This window comes from Apteryx rowi, unplaced genomic scaffold (genome assembly GCF_003343035.1).
Source record: "Apteryx rowi isolate R43461 unplaced genomic scaffold, aptRow1 scaffold_65, whole genome shotgun sequence".
Lineage (NCBI taxonomy): Eukaryota > Metazoa > Chordata > Aves > Apterygiformes > Apterygidae > Apteryx > Apteryx rowi.
In genome coordinates, this window is record NW_020450927.1 from 3,102,184 (window position 1) to 3,122,534 (window position 20,351).

The 20,351-nt window shown below is 56.7% G+C and overlaps 1 long non-coding RNA gene across 2 annotated transcripts; it reads left to right on the forward strand.

Moving 5' to 3' along the window:
* The first annotated feature begins 3,999 nt into the window (after window positions 1-3,999).
* Window positions 4,000-7,748, forward strand: LOC112975072. Of its 2 annotated transcripts, XR_003256476.1 has the most exons (4): window positions 4,000-4,345; window positions 6,169-6,295; window positions 6,529-6,855; window positions 7,335-7,748. It is a non-coding gene; the product is annotated as an uncharacterized LOC112975072 (long non-coding RNA). The 2 variants fall into 2 exon arrangements; XR_003256475.1 differs by lacking the exon at window positions 7,335-7,748 and having other exon boundaries at window positions 6,529-6,936.
* Window positions 7,749-20,351: the final 12,603 nt, after the last annotated feature.

Sequence of the window (20,351 nt, forward strand, 5' to 3'; positions counted from 1 at the left end):
TGTTTCTTAACGTTGAGACCCAGAAATTTCCTTTTTATTATTTTATTTTTTTGGCATTATTTTGGGGGGGGGGGGCTTTGATGATGATGATGATGATGATGATGACGGATTTCTTTTCACCTGTCCGAGACAACGGCCTTGCAGCTTCCTCTCCCCTCCGCTTTTGGTCCGTGTTCGAAGTGATGTGAAAAGTTACGCTGGCTTTTTTTGGCTGTTTCTCCTGCCTCCGTGGGGGCCCGGCCCCGGAAGATCCGTCGGTGGCTGCTGCTTTGGGGCCGGGGCGGGGGGGAGCCGGCGCCTCCGGAGCGGCCGAGGGGTGTTGGGGGGAGCCGGGGGAGCCGGGTCCCGAGGCTGCCGGTCCCGGTGCCTCCGTCCCGGGGGGATGCGCGGCCCCGGGCCCTGCCGAAGGGCTGAAGGGGGCCGACGGCCCGAATCCTCCCCAAATGCCGTAGCCCCCGGGCCGCGGCCCCCTTAGGCTCTGCCCCGGACGCTGGCCAAGTGGCTGCCCTGAGCTCCCCCGTGCCGTCGGCGTCAAGCGGGCGCTCGGCCCCGCGACGAGGGGAGCGACGCGAGCCCGCGGCTGGCCTCGAGCCGCAGCCCCGTTCTGCGGGACGGGATCCGGCGGGCGCCGCCTTCCCCCGCGGCCCTCCAGCCCCCCGGTGCCTCCGGAAAGCTGCRCGGCGGGGTGCAAGGAGAAGCGCTGAGCCAGAAGCTGAGCGGCATCGTTTCATTTTTCTCTTGACGATATTTTCCCTCCCCCCCCTCCAAAAAAACCTGAACTTTTCACATCACTAATCGGTTTAGGGTTCGGGGTGTTATTTTTAATCCCAAGGCTACCTGGAGTCCTTTTGTTTTCATACACCTTTATTATTATTATTATTATTATTATTATTATTATTAAGACAATGTAAATCAGACGTTGCCTGGGGGGTTGGTTTTGTTGGTTTGCTTTTTTGTTCTCCTTGCAAAGCCCTTTCTATCCCTTGTAAAGATGATCCAGTTGTTCTGAGTTCCTTTTTCTTTTCTCTTTTTTTTCCCCCCTTTTTTTCCCCCCTCCCTAATGGATTCCAAATATTAAAAAAAAAAGAAAAAAAATCCCTAAAAAAAGAGTCTCTGTTCTGACTTGGTTTTGAAACTTTAAGCTTTTCTGCTTCTGTAAAGGAAAAAAAGGCCTCTGTCTTTCTGATCCCAATTGAGACTTTTATGTTCTATGACGATACTAACAAGGTGTAGGTTTTACAGTTTCCTGATTTGTACTGGTAATGCATATTCCAAATAAATAGTTTCTTTTGTTGCAAAAAAAAAAAAAAAAAAAAAACTTAAACCAAAGCTGGCGTATTTTTTGCAAGGAAAAGGAGCGAGCCTGGGCCCTTGGGGAGTTTTACATCCCTGAAGATGTAAGATCCTGCGGGGGGCACCTGGTCGCAGCCGGACCACCCCGGCTCCTGGCCCCGTGTCGCACGCACCAGCGTCTGGTCCGGGGGTGGATGCAGATGCTGCCGTGATTTTGGGGCTGAGCGAGGGGAAGGAAGGAGCGGGTGTGCCGCAGGGAGCGCGAGCAAGCGCGCCGGTCCGGCGCCGGGCTGCCGGCGCTGCCCCCTGCTCCCGGCGGCGGGAGCTTAGCGCAGCGGAGGGAGGAGAGGCAGGGGCGATTCCCCATGCAGAGCATCCCCCACTGCTCCGGGGGAATCCCTCCTCCTGCCCCCGCGCCTCGGTTCCCCCATGCACGGCGGGGCAGGATGCCTTGTGCCGGGCGGCCGCAGCGCTCGGCTCGGGAAGAGCCAGCTCTCCYGTGAGCGTCGCGGCCGGGAATCGCCGGGCGGGAAGGGCTTCGCTGGCCGGCCGCRGTGGCCGGGCCTGGCTCCCGGCCGGCAGCGTTGCAGGAGTGACGAGACAACGTCCAACCTGGAGCCCACCTAAGTCGGGTCTCGGCAGGGCGGTCCCAAGGGAAGTGCTGCTCCRTGCACACAAAAAACATGCTTAATACCTCTTTCGTTAGCTGCTGTTGTTAACCACTTTTTTGAAATTTTAGTGCGCTTTTTCCAATACGCTAGCGTGGGTTTTCCTTTATGAAACCCAGTGATGGAGCGGGGCTGTGGAACAGGATGAAGAGTTTATTGGTTTCTTATGTTTTCCTGGGTTTTCAGTTAAGAACCAAATAGATGCAAGCTTTGAAACTGTTTCTGAGGGGAAAACACTTTTCAATCTAAAAAACAGTCCATGAGTGGGATGGAAAACAGCACAGCTGATCCCTCTACCATTCCCTGGGAAAAGGAGACTCGGGCTGCAAGTTTTCTGTCCCTCCCCTGGTGCCGGACAGCCAGCGTCACCCACCTAATCCCCCCGGGAAAAGCCCCTCGGGGTGCGCGACGGCGCCCGCGGGAGCCGGGAGTGCCCTCGGCCCCTTGGCAGCTCCCGGGACAACTCGGCCAGCCCGTTCCCGTCCCCCACATCGCCGTGGCAGTGGATCCCAAAAATAACCCCCTGCCCGGCATTGCAGCCCTGTGGCCCCCAAAGCCCTTGGCGTGGGGAGGGTCCTGAGCCAGATGAGCTGCATGAGCTTCTTTTTTCCTTTTTTAACGGCTGCATTTTTGGTTTTGGAGGAAAAGGGCCTGATTCTAACCCGGTTTGGCTCCTGGAGCAGCGGTGGCCAGGAGGGGCTCGGGGGGGCCGCGGGGCCCCCGGCGCGCTGCSGAGGGAGAGGGCGGCCGTGATTTCCCCGCTCCCCGCTGCCGTCCCGTCCGCGAGCCGGGCTGAGCCGGCGATAAATAAAATCCCCGGGAGCCCCGAGGCCGGCGCCCGGCGTTGACGGGACGCCCGGCCCCGCTCGGAGGCGCTGCCTGCCGCCGCCTGCGCTCCCCCGCGGACTCCTTGCCGATGGTTACTCAGTCGCGGCGTGACCTTTCGGTGCTAAATAGCAGTGCGATATCCGTGCGGGCCGGCCTCCAGCGCCGGCGGGCAATCGGCTGCCTCGCCGCCTCGCAGGAGACCCACGAGACCCCCCCCCCCCGGCAGCGGCACGCCGCCCGGCTCCGCGCAAGCCCCCGGCCGCTATCTATCTATCTATCTCCCTCCGCCGGCGCCCCCCGCCCGCCGGGCTAAATGTCAGCGCGCTCCCGGCCGCGCGTTTCTGATAAACGCTCAGCCCGTCGCGGAACAGCCAAACGTCAGGGCTGGGGCTGGCCCCGCGCGCCGGCACCCCGGGCGGCCCCGGCACGGAGCCCGCGGGCGGCCGGCGGGCGTTGAGCAGGGCCTGCCTCTCCCCGCTCGCATCTTCCCTCTTCCCTGCAAAAAGGAGGGGGTTTTGTTGGTTTTTTTAAGGTAGGAAAYGGCAAATCCAGCCTCCCGGAGCGTTTGGGCGGACCCTGCTCTGTGCCGCATCCTTGCTTGCTCGCCGCTGGCAGCAAAAAGGGGGACAAAGCCGCACGAGCCAAAGTGCCCAGCCGACACTTTTATAGCTGGAAAAGTATTTTAGATAAGTATCTCCCAATCCTCGAGGTCCAGCCCAAGCCAGGGCAAACCGAACTCCCTGGCTGCATATACCGATGTGAAAAATCCCCCCCACCCCCTCCTCTTCCCAAACTTCCCACATCTGTTAAAATTTTCCACGGGGAAGGGCTGAGTTGGGCGGGAGGGAGGCTGCAGGCAGCACCACTAAATTGCAAAGCCAATTTAGCCGGGATGACATGTTTTCTAACCGGCAAGAAATATCACCCCATTAGACTAAGCCACTTCTAGTCTAACAAGGACCCTGCCAGCCAAATCCCACTATTTTATTTTATAATTGTTTGCATTTTCATTATAGAGTCTTTTATTTCCTCCCCGTCTTGCTTCCACACCTTTCTTGTGTTGTTTCCTGTGCTTCTCCATCTTCTCCTTATATGAACATAAATTTTTTTGGGCAACTAAGTTTAGCCCTGCTTGCCCAGCTGTGGGCCATTGCTCCAGCGAGAGATGGGGCTAGGAAACACGGCCGCTGGCTCCCGCCGCCCCGGAGGGGTGGTGCAAGCCACAGGTGCCTCTGCCAGCCCTCGGGCCCAAACGCACCTTTGAACTTACACAGCCAATAGTTAAAAMCTGGCTTTTTTGGTGTTTTTCTCTATTTATTTCATTAGCGATTCCCCTTGCCCTGGTCCCCGACCACCCCAGGCGGAYGGTTTGCCTCTGCAGCCCCCCACTCGCCGGCCGAGCGACTGGCGCTGATTTACGGCCGCCGCACGCCTGGGTCTGCCCAGCCCTCGGCACAGCCGGTATCTGCCGCCTCTTTTCCTGCGCTAGGGGCAAAAAGGTGTGGGGACACTGGTGGCACGGGCGAGCCGGAGCCTTTCCGCGCCTGCAGACGGAGGTAAAAGTTTCTTGCATCGGCAAAGCACAAACAGCTGGCAGCCCGCTTCCCTGGATGGGGGTGGACAGTGCTTTTTTGAAGCCAATGGGTAAATTGAGGCACGGAGCAGCTCCATGACCTGCCCAAGCCATCCGCAGAGGGAGCCCAGGTGTCCCRGCACCCCAGGCTGCCTGTGCTGGCTCCCAGCTCCCAGCAGCCCTCCTGTGCCTGACTTTCAAGCACAAAAACCAAGCCTTTGGACGAAAGCACTTGAGATAAGAAAGTGCATTTTTAACGCAAAGAGTTGAACCCCTGGAAAAGATTTTTGACCATGCAAACCTCCCCTCACAAAAAAAATAAAATAAGTCAAGCAGAAGGATGCAGAGCTCTCCTGGAGCTTTTTCCACCCACAGGCAGGTACAGGGGGGGTAGGGGGGGGAAGGTGTCTCTCCCCTCCCTGGTTGCCTTCCCTGTCTGCAAGGCTGGGATTTCCCACATCCCTGCCCGGCAGCTCGCACCAAGAGCCAGCGCTGCCACCAGAGATGGTGGCGGGGGCAAACTGCTGGTGCGCAGTGGATGGCAAGCATGCCCCAGATATTAATAATCCTTCTAAAATAACCGAGTGGTTTGGAGGCATTAAAGTTATAGTTTGCAGTAAACCCCATGTCTGTTTGCTGGAGACTTTAATATATTGCAGGAAGTTTCGCCTATAAAAGGTGATTGTTATGTTTTCTCCAGTTCACCAGGAGTATATAACTTACGACCTCCATAAATGTGAGTGGGTCTCGCAAGTCAGTCCATCAGTCTTTGGAGTAATTCTGCTTTGTAGTAAAATATTTTACTGTGCTTCCCTCCTGCCCTGGATGCAGGCAGAGCCGCTCCGTCTGGACGGGCTGGGGGCCAGCGCCTGCCTCTGGGGCCCTCCCCGGCCGGCACCGCGGGGGAAAACACTGCCGTGTCCTTTGGGGGGGGGGAAAAAACTAAAAATGACCCTGCCTGGAAGTGTGAACTATTGGGAACGTGGGCTACACCTTTTAATTATGGCTAATGAGGTAGGGGTTTAATAGCTCTCTATGGGAATTGGTGTGTCCTTCTGCACGTTTGCTCTTCGATGCCGCAGTGGGCAGGGGTGGTGGGTCCAAAAGCAGCCGAGGTTTCCTTGCGGGAAGGGCTGAGTCGCAGGACCGGGATTTTTCTCCTTGCTGTCGCTTCCCAGCGGGTAGCGATGTTGTCGGGTTTTGCAGCATCACTGCCACCAAGATGATTCGTTTGCCCCCAAACTCGACTCTCATACACAGACGGCTGCACGCGCCCAGCTCCAGCRTGCGGGGCTGCAGGCGGGAAAGCTCAGGGACTCTCGGAGATCCCAGCTAATTAAAAATGTAAATTAAAGGTCAAGCCTCATGTCACAAGGGCTGCTATCACTTTGCAAAGGTGCGAATTACAGGAGCGAGTTACTGGCAGAGCAGCAGCTTTCCATTTCGAGGTGAGGCCCCGTCTCTCGGAGGAAGGAGAAAGGAGCCTTTTGGAAACRTGCAGAATTTTTGCCCCGATTTATGAGGATTTTGCAGGTGGAGAGCGGCAGCGCCGGCACGCGCCGTGGCTGGGATGCTGAAGCTCTTGCTGAGGCTGCGCCAGCGATTACCCAGTCCKCTTGCTGACTCAGCTACATCACGTCTCCCCTCATCCTGCTGCTAATTAGACTCCAGCCTCTCATCTTGTTAATAAGCTTCCAGTTCATTTGCATACAAAAAAAAAAAGGGAGAAGGAAAGCAAGCAGCTCGTTTTACCTTCAACATGTGGCTAAGTCTTATTAAAATATTTAACTTTTTATCGCGGCGCAGAAGCAGCTGTTTAGCCTGAGCCCGGCGCAGGCAGCTGCAACCAGTTTGGCGCTTCCCGGGCGCGCTGGACCTTCCCCTGTGGAGCAGGAGAGCGGCACGCATGTGCCGACCGAATAGCCATCCTGCGGTGAGTCCTGTGCACTGCAAGGTGCTAAGGGCTGGGGTCATTTCCAGTTATTGCCTGGTTTTGCCTGATCTGATTTGCCCCCCCACCATTGCTCAGGCCAGTGCTTCTGGGACTGAGGAGTACCCAGGTAGCAAAAGTCACATGGGTGATGGGCCCTCAAGGTGTCCCTGGGTAATACAGCGCAGAATATTGGGAATTGTAGCTTGGAAAAACCCATGTTTATCCCTCCCTAGGAGTACCCAAGGGAAATCAGAAGTGAAAAAGCTGCAGAGGGGCTGAGAGCAGAAGCGGCTGTAGCTCCTGCAGGCCAGGAGGTGCTTGCAATGGGGGCTGCACAGTGCCCACATCTGGAGAAGAAATGCGGGTGACACGCTGGCCGAACGGTGTCCAACACGCCATGGTTTGCAGCACTTACAGAGCCCGATTTGGGCATTGAGTGGGTAAATCCCATCAGGTTTCCAGCCCACGCTGCGCAGCATGCAGCCTCCCGACGGGAGCCTGTCCCGAAAAGGAGCAAGGCGAAGGCCGTGTTAGCAATGCAGGCGAACGCTGGAGTGAAGGTGAGCTTGCCATCCCAGGCTGCAGACACGCGGGTTATTTCATTACGATTAATTAACCCGGGACTAAGAGATTTGCAAGTTAACCAAACACCGGCTTGCTTGCTGGAGCCCAGCCAGCACGGGGGGGGGGGGGGGGGGGGTGATGGGACGCCGCTTTCTGAGCTGCCTCCGCTGCCAGCTTCCCGGTGCCAAGTGCTCCGGAGGACATGGGCAGGGTGGAAGGACCAGCCTGGAAAATTGCCCACTGATCTGCTACAAATATATCGCCAGTCGCTGCGCCAGCGGTCCCGGGAGCAAAGGCAAGGGGTCGGCGCATCCCGCAGCGCCTCTGCCAGCCCCGCGCTGGGCAGGGCGGACGCGGAGCCAAGCCAGGGCACAAGGATGCTCCCGCCTGTGCCGAGAGCCGGGAGCCGAGCCCAGCCGSCTGCTGTTTCCCTGCTCAGCCCCGCTCCTGACTGACTGATAAAGCCCTTTTGCAGGAGGCTGCGAGCGGCATGGCAGGGCCAGGCACGGCCGCTCACGGGAAGCAGCCTGGGCCGGAGCTCGTGGGTTTTCCGGAGGATGGAGGAAACAGCTGCCGTCTTCAGCAGCCTCGGCAGGGAGCGTCAGCACCGGCGCGGCGCGCGAGGCCGGCAGCGGTGGGCGCCTGCCCCGGGAGAGCTCGCCTCGCTGCGCCGCGCTGCTGCGCGTCCGATAAATAGCTGTCGCCCGACTTCCAGGGCGCCTGGGCTTGCGTAAAGGCTGCTCCGAAAGAGCGCTAGCGGTTAAACAGCTGTGACCGCTTTATGAAAGAGGCAACACAAATGTAATTTTGGATGTACATAGTTACACACACACGTATACCTATATGTGCGTATATCACAGAATGTATAAATACTCAAACATATGTGTAAAAAATATATATAATATGTAATATATAATGTGATATATGATATATATTATATACATGTATACACATACACATACATATACACACATGCATGTGCATATATTTAAATACACAAACATGTAAAATGTATCTATAACATATAACCTAATACATGTAGATATACATTCACATGTATGTATGTATATACAYACATAGACATAGACATACATGTATTTTWTWTATATATATATATATATATATATATATATATACAAAAAGGTGAAAGTGTCTTGGTAGTCTGTGAGGTTCCCAATATTCTGGACACTTGCAAAGCCCAAGCAATGGTTTTGGTGCCTAGAAACAACGGTTGCTTTAGGAGGGGACTGTGATGTGAACTAGAGCTGCCACCCCTGCAAAAAAGCCTCTCCAGGCAGCCCCTTCCTGCTGCACATTTTTAACAGGCAAGCTGACAGCACGGCCAACACGGGTAGCTGGACGGACGACGTATCTTAGGGCAGCCCTCTGCCCCGCTGTGGGCACTGGGTACCTTCCTTACACCCCCTTTTGCCACCGGCACAGCCACCTCCCTGCCCCAGAGGCTGGCCCATCTCCACCGTGGCGCGTGCCACCGCTGGGTCCATGCTCGGCACGATCCTGCCTGCTGCAGAGCCTCTGAGCCCGGCCGGTGCCACGCAGCGTGCAGAGGGCCACAGGTGCAGCAATGTCCTGCCTGCAGCAACCAGGCCTGGGGTGGGATGGGAGCAGGCTGGGGACGACCAGCGTGGGCAGGTTTTTCACGGACGGAGGGGTCCCGGCCCGTCACACCTTTAATCAGCGCCAGTCAGGAGCAGTCTGCAGGCACCACACCAGCCATGGGCTTGACGGAGGGATTTGACGGGAGGTGAAAAGATAAGCTTGGGAATGTGGAGGCTGAGAGTTTTTGCTTATGCATTGGAGAAAATGTGGAGGGACAGACATAATACGCAGCCACTTAAACCTCAGACTGGTTCCTTGATCCTTCTAATTACACGCGTCGGCTGGGGAATTCGCAGGACAATTAGACTCCACGCGCGCTGCCGCGCATTTGTTGGAAGGCGACGGTGGTGAAATGCGATCTCCCCATTTCCTTGGGAGGCAGCCGCTGAGTCTCACTCCAGATATTCGTTATGTGCCACTGACATTTAGTGTGGAGCCTGAGCACRTGAAATGCTTTTGTAGCGCTCTTCCCTTTTAGCTAACAGGGGCAGACAGCGTGGCCCAATGGATCCCTCCAGAAGTACCCACCATTTGGTTGTGGAGGGCACTTGCCTTCGCTGGAAGATCCRATGATAGTGAGGAACCCGTGGGAAGTCCCTGGGCACTGTGGCTGGATAGACTTATTAAGGACAACACCTTCTCCAAAGGAAGATGATCTTACAAAACAGCCTAGAAATGYGCTGTGCCCAGGGAGCAAACCAGAAACTGTCACCAACACAAATGGCCACGTTGTTGTTCAACGCATACTATCCCTAGTAACATACCAGTGTTTTTATTGATGTCTTGAGACCTGTTCTGCTCGTGTTAGGAGACGCACCAAGGAAAAGGCATTCAAGGAGCCTCCCTGGCTCACTGTGAAAGAAAGTTAATTAAGCTCTTTTTGGCATATTAGTGGAGACAGTCTTATTAGAGACATTTGGCGTTAATGATATGCATGTACTCTGCTCCCACAGAAAACTGCATTTAAATAAATTGATACACAGTTCAGCTGTTATCATGTCTTTAACCAGCACTTCCGCTCTCGCATTATACAAACTTAATTGCCTCTGAAGTCCAACTTGTTTTTTGCTTTTTGACATTAGCTGACAAATCACTTCCCCCATTAATCTAGCCTTGGCCATTGCTCATCTACAGCTCTCCATGGGGAACTGTCTGTGAAGATGACCGTGGTTCCCCTGCTCCACCGCCACCTCCCCAACATGAATCTGAGTCACTTTAAAGGCAGAGACCAGAAAGCCAGGAAGGCAGCAACTGCTGTTTGTCTACAGAAGGTCTCTTCCAGGCCACGTGCTCTCCTTGGTGTGCCTCAGCCCTGAAGTGGACAGCGGCACAACATGGATGCGGTTCTCAAGACAGCCTTTGCTCCTAGGAAGAGAGCTAGCACAAGGACTAACTTGAGATCTTCACCCTAGAAGTGTCCAAGAGTTGTGCTGAGACCACACTGGCATTTCAGGTTGGCCATCCAGGGGCAATAACCCACAGCCCCTGCTTGCCCGGGTTTGAACGCCCAGCCTTGAGGCAGAAGCCTCTGGCTTGCTGTCCCAGGTCTTTGGAGCTGTCATCTTAGGCTTGATCAGGAATTATTTTAAGCAGACTCCTTGCTAAGTTGTGGCTACTGGCCGGAGGCTAGAAAATGGTGCTCTCCAGAAATATCAAATCCAAGCCAAACTACAACGAGTGCTGGTACCTTACAACAGCCAAGAGGTAGAACAGTATCCCCTCTTCTTATAACCCAAAGGGCATCTAGCCCCCTTTAATAAGAAGCCTATTTCCAGGAGAAAGGCAAAAAAGAGGCAATGATGAGATTGCTAAGTAAGAGCATTCCTAGTCCGAGCCAGAGCTGCTGGGCTCAACAGGAGGTTTAGCTTTCGCTTCAGATCAAGAGCTAACATGAACACAAAGGCAAAGGGGCAAAAGCATGAATGTCTGTTGCTTTTAGCATCCCTTTTTGACGAAGAAGAGGCTGGCTCCCAGTCACAGATCAGAAGACACAGGATAGTCCAGAAGGAGCAAGCACTTAGCTAATGAGAACTGGCATAATTCAGCTGAGGCCCAGGCTGCTCACGTTGGTGTGTGTAAGCCTCACCTCCTCCTCGGCTCCCTTCCGACCTTCAMAGCATCGTCTGGATGCCTGGGAAGAGTCAGGTTTTGCAGCCCATTGAGGCCATGCTCTTGGGCATCAGTGCAAGGCAGCCATCCCCAGCTCGCCTGGTGCCCGCGATCAGCAGGACCCTGCAGTGTGAGACCATGCCATGCAGGCAGGTCCTTCATGGGCACCTCAGCTGGCTCTAGAGCTGGTTTCTTTGTTTTTGCAATATTGCCTCCCACCGACAGAGTGCCCCCTGGCCACCCTCGGGCAGGGGTCAATCTTCTGCAGCTTAAGGGCACGAGCTCAGCACACTGCTCCACTTCCCTGCCTGCTCCTCTCTCTGGCTGGCTCCACATGTGACCACGAGATTACCAGTTGCTTGGCTTTTTTCTTCCTCCTTTCAGAAACTTTAAAGCTTGATGTGAGCTGGAAGGGAAAAGACAAACCAACCAGGGGCTGCTCAGCAGGCTTTGAAACTGATTTGYGGTGAAGGCTTGCGAGGAGTATCCTCGGAGACTTCCCGCTGCGTCTGGCCAGGTGGACGGCAACTCACGGGCGTACCTGTCTTGGACGATCAAGCCTTTGGCCTGTCTTCTTTGTGTCCTCTGAAGGTCAAGGCTCTCCCTTTCCTTGGGCTCTCTCCGCGCTGCGCGGATACTGCCTTTTGCTGGCGGTAATAGCTGGTGTGTGACTGCAGCAATAACTCTTCCTCCATCTCTTCGGTTCTTGGCAGGATTGCTGTCGCCAGAGCTGAGCGCCACGATTCCCCGAGAGGCTAACACCCCTGCAGCCAGCACACCARTTTTGCTGAGCTTTCCTAAAGTCTTTTCCGCTGATAGAGGAGGGGGTGCRAACGCTGAGCCGTAACCCCCAGCTGCCAGAAACTGCAGAGGTCCAAGAGATGCTGCACCCAGCAATAGCTTGCTGGAAAGCGCCCAGAAATGCAAACACCGAGCCCTTGCTGCCTCCAGGAGGAGCTGCCGGTGCATTCCCGCGGCCCGCAGAGACGAGGCACAAGGGACTCAGCAGCCCGCRTTTTGGAAAGGGCACATCATTGCACTCTGCCGATAGCGGCACGGCACAGCCTGCAGCGCTCGTGCTTGCCAGCAGCGGGCCGGGGCCCTTCCCACGGGGCACTGCTTGGCAGCATCCGAAAGAGCAACGCTAGCCCRCTGTAACGTGAACCTCTTGCACGGGCGAGATATGGTCTCATCCCACCCACAGCCCTGCCCCGGTCTTCCCTTCGGCCGCTGACAAGCGCCAACCAGCGCTGGACCCCTGAGACCCGTCTTTGCTTCCTGGTTTATCACACGTGAGGCAACTCGCTACGGCACAAGGTCGTTGGGAGGCCGAGTGACAGCAAGCAAATTACGCCATTAGAGCAAGACGCTGAAGCCAAGACAGCTGCTAGTTCAGAAGCCAAAGGAAATCTTTCGTAGGGGTCTTGAGGGGGGCCAGCGTTACCAGCTCGGGGAATGCYGTGCCCTGTACCCGCTACGCTGGCCCTAATGCGGTAGGACAATTTTCTGACAACGAGACAGTATCAGCGCAGCCTCCCGTACGCCAGGATCATGAGACGCAGCTCTCCGGCAGCAACCTCGGGTCCCTCTGCTCTGGGACGATCCCTCTYGCTGCCCTTTGATCTCTGCTCCGCTGACAGCTTCCCCGAGGATATTTTGTTGGTAGTGTCAGCCTTGACCATTGGTTCTTCACGCATGACTATACCGTGACGTCTCTGATGCGGTGCAGCCAGAAGCCGGCAACTTCAGGGAGCAATTAAAACCAAACGCGTCGTTGCGGACAAGAGCGGCTTTGTCCACCGGCCTCAGCTGTTTTCCTGAACGTGGCACCAAACCACCCTGGCCCCAGACTCACCGTTGTCCCCAGGTTGGCTTTTCCTCACCTCTTAGGCCTAGATACGTGATAGCCATGAAGCTTTCCTTGTCCTAAACGGATGCTGAGCATCGCCGTCGAAGCCACCAGGGCTGCTGCTGAGCAGGGATGGTGACAAGCTGCAGCTCGGGCAGTACCCAGCGCCGAGGCAAGGATGGCTTTTCAGCTCCCCCCCCCCCCCCCCCCCCCCCCCCCCCCCGGGGCCCCACCAGCGAGCCCCACGCCGGCACCCGTCCTGCCACGGCGCAACCCCGCGTCTGCTCCGAAGGCAGGATGGAGCCGGGAGCCAGGGGATAAACAGCCGCGAAGGGGCAGGATTTTGCTCTCCCGGGGTGCCAGCAGCCACCAGGACACCCTGCTCTCCAGGGGCGCAGGGGCACTGGGAGGCAGAAGACGAGTTACGGAGCCCTTCGCGGGGACGCCCRGCTCCCGCCGGTCTCTCTCGGCCTCATCGCCGGCGGAGGCTGGGGCCCGTGCCCGCTGTCTCGGGGAAGCTCGCGGCCTGTCAGGCTCGATCAAGATCTTCCCTGCTCGAGCTCACGTGCYGTCATTATTTTAAGACCGGGGAGGCCAACGCGGTGGGTTTTTTATGCGATTAGCTGCCGAGATGAACGTTAATTAGTTTTCAATTTCCATAAAGTACCCCTCTGACAGAAAGATTAGTTAAATCTGCTAATGGCTGTGGATGATCACTCAGAAATTGGGAAGGGGGCGGAAGAGGAAAGAGGGGGCAGGTGGCGAGGGGAGGATAAAAAACGGGGTGCAACCTGCACCGCTGAACCGTGCAGGGGGGGGGAGAAAGCCAGCGGGATGGCACCCGTGTGCAAAGCAGGCTGAGGCTGCCCGGACAGACAGGAGCGAAGGATGGAGACGTGGGCAAGGGAGAAATAAAATCCAGGTGTGCCAGGGCCAGGCCTTGCAGATAAATCCCATTGCTCCATCCGTTCTCTGCTGACCACCGTCCTTCTCCCACGAGGCTGGAGAAGACGCCAAACTGCCTCAAACGGCAGCGGCACATGAGGCAAATACAGCCTGCACACACCGAGACCTGGGGTGGGGAGGTTTGCAGTTGTCTTTTTATTGCTTTTATGCATTTCCCCCCTCCAAAAAAGGCTCGGAAATAACTAGCCCCCTGCAAACGAGCCAGTGCAAGCCAGGGGAGCTGCTGCAGCCCTGCTGGGCAGGGAGAGCGAGCGGCCCCCTCGCGCCCTCCCCGGCCACCCCCCGCCCCAGCCGCACGAYGCCCTTGGAGGGGAATTGCAAATGACACTTCATTAGCAGCTTGAATAAAGCTGTCTTCCCTCTTTTCGGCAATGCCCAAAAGCTACTGTAATCTTTCGCACAAACTTCTCTTCAAACAACACAGCAGAGCTGTAGGGGCTGTGCGGGGAGGGGATTTACCCCCCTCCCCACCAAGTGCCTCGCTTCTGGGCCGGAGCGATGCTCTTCCCGGAGGGTACGAAAACAGCGGGAAAGGAGCCGGGAGCACGCTGCCGGATGAAGGTCCCTGCCGTGTCCCCCCTCCGCCCAGGGTCACCAAGGCGGCCGGTGGGGACGGCGCCCGGGGTGCCTGTCCCCGTGCCGGGCTCGGTGCCGCGTTGGCCGGGCGGGAGGCTCGCCCCGGCTCCGAGAGCAGCTGGGCAATGCGGCGAGGAAGCGCCCGAACCCGCCAAGCGCCGCCGCCTGCCCAGCGCCTGACGGAGAGCGGGCTGAGAGCCGGCAGCTCTCGTTACCCGTCCCCGGGGCGGAGGGCAGGCGACGCTGAGCGGTTGGGATGCAGCCTGGATCTAACCRCACACCAACCCGGGGCCCGGCGAGGCCGTTTTTCTTTCCTTTCCGCCACCGTTCAGCTCAGGGATGGGGCCAGACCCCAGAGGCAATATTTTTGGGCGCCAGCAGAGGCTTCTGCATGTAGAGCAAGGCCAGGCAGGACTGTACGCAGCCCATCGGGCTGGGGGGGGGTCTCCTCTCCACCCCGCACAGGGAGCCAAAGTGCCCTTGAGTAATTTCATGGGATAGCTACCACTACCTTCACCCCCCTCCCCCCCCCCAAAAAAAAGAAAAACAGACGGAGAAGAGCACTAGCAGCTCTGCACAACGAGGAGTTTTGCATTCCAGCTTGGTCCACCGCAATCGTGCAGCCYGCGCGCTTTGGCCTCTTCTCGCTGCTGGGCCGTCACGGCGCAGCGCCCGATCGCGGCCAGAGCGCTGCCTTTCCCCCCTCCCCGGCGCGGCTGGACGCGGGGAATTTGCAGCATTCCCGAGAGGGAGGCAGAACTGCTCACCTTGGGAAAGACATTTAAGAGTCAGGGCACTCCGGCAAAGCACCCACGAGGAACCGGCCCCCTGCTTCCCGTCAGCACGCCCGGCAAGTTAAGCACGTGCTCAACGCCAGGGCATGAGCTCGGCGGAGTGGGGATGCCGGGGTGGGCGAAGGCTGCGGAGGGACCCGGGTTCGGTGCAGACGCCCCGGCTGGAGCCGCTGGCTCCCCGCATTGCCCCGCGCCCGGCAAGTGCGGCGAACGGGGCGACCCCAAAGCCACGCTCCGCCACGGACACCCGCCGGCATCCCTCTTCCTCGCACCCGGGGGCTGCCGGGGGGAGGCGAGATTTGCAGGGAAAGCAGTCACTACTCATAGCTCCCAGGCGGCAGATAATAAATACACGCAAAACTTTCCCTCTCCACACAAAAATTGCAGCGCAGGCCTTTTTGGCACGGAAAGCTGCAGAGACCCCGAGCAGACGGGGGGGGGGGGGTCGGACGGGGATCAGACGCTGGGGAGGAAGCTGCATCCCCCCATGCCGCCGTCCCGAAGCCGGCGCGGTGCCACGTGGCCCTGGCAGGGCGAGCGCGCCCTTCGCCGCTCACGGCTTTGACGTTATTTGGCTGGACAGARGGATGTCTGTGCAAATCATTTTCAACGCTCTTACATATTCATAACGGGCTAAATATAGGGGAGCAAAGTGGGAGCCGGCGGGCAAAATCCTCTGCCCGGTCAGAGCGGATGACTTGCRCGCCGAGACGAAATGCCAGCGCTCGCCCCGGCGCACCCCGCGGGGCGCAGAAAACCATACCCGCGTCCCTGCCAGCGCCCAAACCGAGGCACAGCGGTCAGGTTTTTAGCCCCGGCTCCCGGTGGCCAAATGCAAATAACATTTCATGCGGCCCCGGCGTTTTGTTGTGACTTGCAGGGATTTGCGGCGCGGGGCCGCAGCCCGGGAGCGGGTCTGGCCACGGCCGCCACGCCGGCCCCCCGCGCCCGGGAGCCCCCCGCCCTCCCCCGAGTCATGTTTTTCATTAAACGGGAAGCTTAATGATTTCAGTTATGTAAAAGGCAAGCAGCTAAATGAGTATAAATAACCCTTTTTCTCGGCGGCGGGGAGGGCAGGGGGCAGGAGGGGCGAACGGCGCCGGCATTGGGGCCGCAGCTAAGTCCCCGCCGCCTGCACCGGGAAAATCCCCTCCCAGGAAGCGGGGCCGGACTGCGGCTGGCGGTGGAGAAAAGAGCCAGCAACGGGTTTTCCCACCGGGATTTGGTGTTGGGGAGAAAGCTGTCTCAGTTTTGGCTTTTCCCCACCCGCACGCAAATGCCCCTATGGTAAAGCTTTGCAGCGTGCGGTGCCGCCGAGTCCCCAAAGTGCACAGGCTGCTTTGCTCACAAAAAAACAAAAGGAAAAAGCGGTCACTTCTCCCCACACATCTCCCCTCCTGCTCTTCCCAAAGGAATCAAGTCTCCTGGCTTTTCTCCAGTGCAGGCAGAGCCCTGCTCCCTCGCCAGGCCCCAGCATCGCCGAGCAGCACCAGGGACCAAAGTCCTTGGCTTGCATTCATGCTCCCTCCAAGAAAAAATACTGYGGAAAGTTAAAACCGACAACTTGTTATGGAAAAAGGTAACAGCTCCCTGTTGTTTCGCAGGGTCCCACTCGGCTCTAGCAAGACTGGCACTTAACGTGTGCCGAAAAGGCCATCAATAACACCAAGCCTGGCAAACAGTATTTGCAAAATCATGGATAACTTTTAAATAAAATTTATTAGCCAGTAAATCTGCTAGCATGCCTCGTAAAGATGTCCCTGCCTCGTTGCTGTAACGCATTGAAATGCAAGCCCTGGGCAGCGTATTTACACAGCTGGCCCGCAGGTACGAGCACGGCTCCCGCGGCCCTCGGCGGGGGGCAGCCCCGTGCCGAGCCCAGCGGCTCTCTGCAAGCCCTGACTGCCGGCGCCGCCGGCTCGGAGCAACGCTGCGGCCAGGCAGAGAAGGCTGCAGACGGCCCTGTGCTTGCCGGCACTTCCCAGGCCCGCAGCTCGCCGGTCTTCAACCTAGCACCGGTCCCGAGACCTTCACAGCCGACAGCACCGAACGCTTTGCTTAGGCTGATAACGAGTGTCTAATTTCCGTTTTTATTCTGCTTTCTGCACTTCTCCTGAATTTGCCCAGCTGCAAAAAACCCAACCAAAGCTGCAGGCAGCCCTGCTTTGCCAGGCTGGCAGCAGGACCGACATGCAGGAGCATTTCAGCAACTCTCCCCGCGAGGCGACAGCCTTTCATTCTGGCAAGGATTTTCCCGGCAAGTCAAAAAGGGGGAGATCCCGCGGTAGCTGGCACAGCACGAGCGGTCACCTTTGCGTTTGCCGCGACGGGAGCGCTCGGGGGCTACCTCGCCTTGTCCCCGTGGTGTTAAACAGCTGCAGCGGTGTTCTGGTTCAACGGCGGCTCCCGTGTTGGGTTTTTTCGGCAGGATCGCTGGTACCCGCAGGCCTGCGACATCTGTTCGGCAGCGCTCTGAGCCGCGGCGATGGCTGGCAGCGCTGCTCCCGGCGGCTTCTGGGGACGGAGGGAAACCTCCAGGCTGCAGAGCACGGCAGCAGCGTGCAGCTAATTCACAGTCAGGCTCACGCGCGGGGACAAAATTTTGCAGATCGAGCTTAATTTTTGGCCTGCTGCAAGTTTGCAGTTCAGCGTGAGAAAAAGAAGGGGGAGGAAAAAGGGGGGTTTTCTATTCTGGCGTTTGAGTTAACATATTTTGGGCATCTGTTGTTAGAAGAGCGAAGCATGTCCCTCTCCAGCACAAATAAATCGGCTCTTGCATTGGACTGGTTGAGCAGAAACGCCGAGCATAGGCTTAGCACGAGCAGCGTCACTGAATGCGAAGCAAGAAAGGTCGGATGTGCATGCGGCAGGCTCTTTTAACAGGGGCGCGAGGTGCCAAAATGCTGGAAAGCGGGTACGACTGCCCAAATCTGGGCAGCCAAACGGGGAAAGGGCCGAGAGCCGCGATCAGCAGGGCTSCTCGAAACACCCCGTCAGTCCCCTTGATCTTAGCGGAGAGGTTCAGTGCAAAGAGGTCTGCTGGCGTCGCCAGAGATCAGCCCCTGGCTGGCAGCACGAGCTGCGTTTCTGACTTCTTTAGCCGAACTGCCGCTCGCCGAGAGCCGACGACTCCGTGGTCGGGGTGGGGAGAGCTCCCGGTTCGGCTCACCCGAGGTTAGGGAAAGAGCGGCTTTGYCATCGCAGCGGGGAAGGAAATCCCGCAGCTCGGGCCATCCCCGCAGCACCGTCAGGCTGGTGTCCGCTGCCGGGGCATTTGCAGGGATGGGAATTTCCAGGGGCGTGCGAGGTGGTGCAACAAGAGGCGGGCTGCATCGCCTTGGCATTGCTCTGAAAAGCTGTGCCCTTGGTGTCCTCCAACATTTTCCTCTTGTGAGAAACTCAGCAATGTCTTCTTTCTGAGAGGGGGAAAAAAAAAAAAAAGTATTCTGTGACTCATGAAAAGGTACGATAAACTGCAAACCCCACACTTGAACAGATATGCCGCTCTTTCGAGGTAATGAATAAACCTCTGAAGTAATAAATAATCCTAGTAGATATTTTTCAAGTTTTTCATTCATTCTTGATAGATGGATTTTTTTTTTCCCTCCATTAAAAATATTATCCCACTACAGTGGAAATCTAGAGCTCCCATCACAATTTCTGGACCCCCCGGCTTCACCCCATGCTAGCCAAAGTGTCTTTTAAAGCCCCACCTCCAGGAATCAAGGGATTAGGTGAGAATGAATAGCTTTCATTAAAAAAATCAACCAAAACAAAGTTTCTAGCTATCTGGTTAAAGAAGAAAGCTAAGAACCCTAAAAGCACAAACCCCAGAAGGATTTATTTTAATTAGGCTGATTRATTTACAGCATGCAGTCTTTAAAAATAAGCATTTTAAGCCAATCTCCTGATTCTGCGAAGGGCTGTCTCCTGATTCGGGAGCCACTCTGCTTGGCAGGGCTGCGGTGGCCGTGCCCRTCTTCTCTTTAACTGTCAGACACACGAGAGACATCTCAAGAGGCACAAAGGCACAGAAAGCTCTCGCCTCTGCCGCGCTGCCAGCGATAACCTCCTCCTGCCCAGCCGGAGCACGGCAGAGTCCTGAAACTCGGACGCGGGCCTCTAAAACGCCTTTCAGGTCACCTCTGAGATACATTTAGTAACTCACCTTAATATTGATGCCCTCCATATGCATCGCTGCAGAAGGACTCTCGGCCGTGGCCACGGTAATTATATGTTCAATATTAACGTTCTTCATCCGTCAAAGCTCCCGGGCGTGCTCCCGATCTCCGTCCTGGGGAGAAGTTCGCCACTGCCAAAYGCCGCCCAGCAGCAAACCACGTGACGGACTGGTGGAAAAGTCAGCGACTTCATTTTAAGACCATCTTCCAATGTTACTTTAAGATATTAGACCTGTAAAAGGCCAAAACGAAAGAAGGTGACAACCCTCACATTTAAAAAGGCTCATTTATCTCAGCTCGGGGCACACGAGCCTCCTGCCAGCCTTTGCTAGCCCGATGGACCAAGGGCCAAGGCAGCCGCTGACGCTGGCCCGACCAAGCAATGCTGATACTGGATGGCCAAAGAACCTGATCAAAGTGAGATGAAAAGGGCTTTTTCTAGCTGATCCTYTGTGCTATTAGGGCCTTTTCCTCTGGGCAAGCATGAAGGCTGCTTCTTTCCTCGCTCTTATTAAAGTCAGGGCTAAATCCCTTGGGGAGCGGGGAGGGCAGATAACCCCCAGCCCTCCCGGCTCCGTTTCCCTCCTGGCTTTGCACGGTTATTGCAGCTCCCCAGGAGCTGCTGGCCCAGGCAATATAGCCCTTCCTCCTCCAGGGAAAACCCTCGCGCCGCGGGAGCCCTCCGGCCAGACGGGCCGCGCAGCCCCGGCCGAGGAGGTCGGGGCCGTCCGTCCTGCCGAGCCCCCGCTCTCCCACCCAGCCCGGCGCTGCCGGGGCCGGGGCAGGCCCTGGCTATTCCCCACAGCCCTCTGCAAACAGCAATTACAGGACCAGCTGGCAACGCTCCCCCTCCCAGACATTTCAAATCTTTACAGAGCTGTTAGAAGGGCAAAAGGGAAAAGGAGGGAAAAAAAAATCCCCTTAAACCACTGAACTTCTACTGTTTTCTTCCTTTGCAGAATAAACAGCTAAAAGCAGTTTACTCTTTTCTTCTCCAGCGTTGCAGACATTTGTCCCCAAGGCTCAAAAGCTCTGTGTGATGAATTCCAGCAGCGGAGGGGATTTTTGAGTCTGCTTTTGAAAAGCCCCCAAACTACAGGTTTTACTACAAGAAAATGCTGACGAGGCCTTTGCCGTCTTAGCTGTCGCGGTGCAGAAGCGCAGCAGGGATGCGCGCAGGAGAGAGAGTACACAAAAAGAAAAGAGTGAGAAGGAGGGCTGTGAAGGAATAAACCTCCTGCGTTTGGATATATACCTTTAATGGCAGGCTAATCACTTATATTGATGCTGATTTAAGGCTGGGGATATGGAAATCCCAGGGATGGCGGGCTGGTTGTGCGTAGCTCCAGCTACCTCTAGTGGAAAGCGGGCAGAAGCGGCCTCCTTTGAGGCACTGG